This window comes from Nansenia antarctica (genome assembly GCF_963989245.1).
Source record: "Nansenia antarctica genome assembly, chromosome: 17".
Taxonomy (NCBI): Eukaryota; Metazoa; Chordata; class Actinopteri; order Argentiniformes; family Microstomatidae; genus Nansenia; species Nansenia antarctica.
The window spans coordinates 9,709,455-9,712,484 of NC_137687.1; positions in this window are offsets into that span (position 1 = coordinate 9,709,455).

A 3,030-nucleotide genomic window follows, 5' to 3' on the forward strand; every position below is an offset into this window, starting at 1 on the left:
TGTGGGAGTTGGACAGACTGCTTCTGACACCCTCCTCTCCTCCTCCTCCTCCTCCTCTCCTCCTCCTCTCCTCCAGCTCTACCTGGGGGGCGTCTCTCCAGGGCCGGCGTCCACTCCTCCTCCTCCTCCTCAGAGTCTCTGGGTGCAGGAGGGGGGGGCATATGGCCCCTGCGCCGCTGCATAAATGCAGGTACGGTGGAGGGGACCCCTGCGACACACACACACACACACACACAAAATATTATATGACAGAGTGCACCAGTTTGGCTTGCACTGTGGCTATGAGGAGACTGAGAACTAGATTACACTATTAATGTACTTGATAATAAAAACATTTGTATAAAATAAATAATTATAAATAAATTAATGATATATATACAGTATATATCTTCATGCCATCCACACAGCCCTGTATAATATATATATATATATATATATATATATATATATATATATATATATATATATATATATCTCCATGCCATCCACACAGCCCTGTCTCCCCAGCAGCAGTCACCTAGAGCCTGCAGGGCCAGGTGGTTCCGCATCATGCTCTTGTAGCGGATCTTCTCCCCTTCTGCCAGGCGGGCCCACTCCACCACGGAGAAATGTCTCCGCACGTCTTGAAACACGTCCTCCTAGCGGGGAGAAGGTGTGTCAGCCTCCAGCATAGGTGTGTGTCCTCAACACTTCTCATGCATAACTACTACTAGTGCAGCGTAAACTAACATTCTACCTGACATAACCTGGCTGGCTGGCCTGCCTACCTGTAGCCCTCTAACCCTGTAGCTGGCTGACCTGCCTTGTAGCTAGCGACCACTCACCTCTGAACTCATGTTACCTATAGGCTCCGTCGCTCTGTTGCTCTTCCACTGTTCTGTGTTAGAAAAGTACATGACATCACATTTTAGACATGTAGCAGACGCCTTTATCCACAACTTACAACAAGTAGCCTACATTTGTCTAAGTAAGTGAATCATCTATACATCAGTCGTCATGAGACCAAATAATTCATGCTAGGACCTGGCTAAACTACTAGTTGTCATTTATATTAGGCGTTATTTGTGTTTTTACCAGCAGTTTACCGTTGGTATGTAGTAGATACATTAGCTAGTAGTTAGCTGTGTGCTGTCAACCGTCGACAAGCATATTAGCCTGTTTAATACATAATAATGTAGCATATTAGCCTGTTTAAGACATACTAATGTAGCATATTAGCCTGTTTAATACATAATAATGTAGCATATTAGCCTGTTTAATACATACTAATGTAGCATATTAGCCTGTTTAATACATAATAATGTAGCATATTAGCCTGTTTAATACATACTAATGTAGCATATTAGCCTGTTTAATACATAATAATGTAGCATATTAGCCTGTTTAAGACATAATAATGTATAAGAACTATAGCATATTAGCCTGTTTAAGACATACTAATGTAGCATATTAGCCTGTTTAAGACATAATAATGTATAAGAACTATAGCATATTAGCCTGTTTAATACATACTAATGTAGCATATTAGCCTGTTTAATACATAATAATGTAGCATATTAGCCTGTTTAAGACATACTAATGTAGCATATTAGCCTGTTTAATACATAATAATGTAGCATATTAGCCTGTTTAAGACATAATAATGTATAAGAACTATAGCATATTAGCCTGTTTAATACATACTAATGTAGCATATTAGCCTGTTTAATACATAATAATGTAGCATATTAGCCTGTTTAAGACATACTAATGTAGCATATTAGCCTGTTTAAGACATAATAATGTAGCATATTAGCCTGTTTAAGACATACTAATGTAGCATATTAGCCTGTTTAAGACATAATAATGTATATTGACCTTTTCTCCTTGCGTCTCTGTCGTGTGTCTCCGCTGTCTCGAGGCTTCTGAGGTAAACTTCTTTGGCGCCGAAAGCAGAACGGGAAGAGTCAATGTCTGCTGTAATGTTTAGACCACCTACTGCCACCTGGTGGTAGACACGATACACAGTCAAGACTCGGTCCCGCGGAGTCTAGAGGTAGTCAATGCATATTCTGTAATGCGAGCACGTCTAATAACTAAAGAGTCAAGTTGATATCCAGTGTGTGTCTCATCATTCATATATATATATTCTTGCTACACGTCAGAATATCACAGCTGCGTTCGTAAATTCGCTCTGAGAGCGCCGGTAATGCCAGTAACCTCTTCACCGTTCCAAATCAATTCACCCAACATTGAAACAGAGCTCAACATCCACATGACTGTCAGAGTTACTAGTCAACTCTAGCTAGCCAGTTCGTAGTTTTTGAGAAATGTAGCTAAGGATGACAACAACAACAAATATGTATATAATAATTCGGTAAGATTGTTAGAGAATCAGACTATATTTCTAATCAAAAGCCGCTGGATACAAGACAAACATGTAGCTATTATATTTTTAGATAGAAAACAAGTTGAATTGAACAGAAAACCTACCGCGAAGACGATCAGATGTCAATAATGATGAAGCTCTGTCAAGTGTCTCCTTACATTTACCTCAGGAAAAAAATCCTCCAATGAGTGGAGACTTGCAGGTAGACCAATAGGAAGTCAAGATGCCTTAGATACAGTTGACACGTCCAATGAGTGGAGACTTGCGGGTAGACCAATAGGAAGTCAAGATGCCTTAGATACAGGTGACACGGCCATTAATGTTAATGTTAATGTTAATGTTAATTTTATTTATAATGCGCCCCCATCCAACTTTTACATCGGCCCGGGGCGCAGTAAACGGATTACTATTGGTCAGAGCCGTGGAAATGGCAAGAAAGAGAGCTTGTAAATAGCCGAAAATCACTGGAGATAGGGATTAGAACGGCGCCGCTGAAAGTGCTAGTGAGTAGCAACGGTAACATTGAAATTACATTCTTAAAACAATAAGTACATCGAAAACAAGTACACAGAGCTAAAACTATAATACATATGGACATGTATGTTGACACATGTAAGACAATATCTTCCAAAAATGTATTTTTAATGGTGATTAAGTAGCGC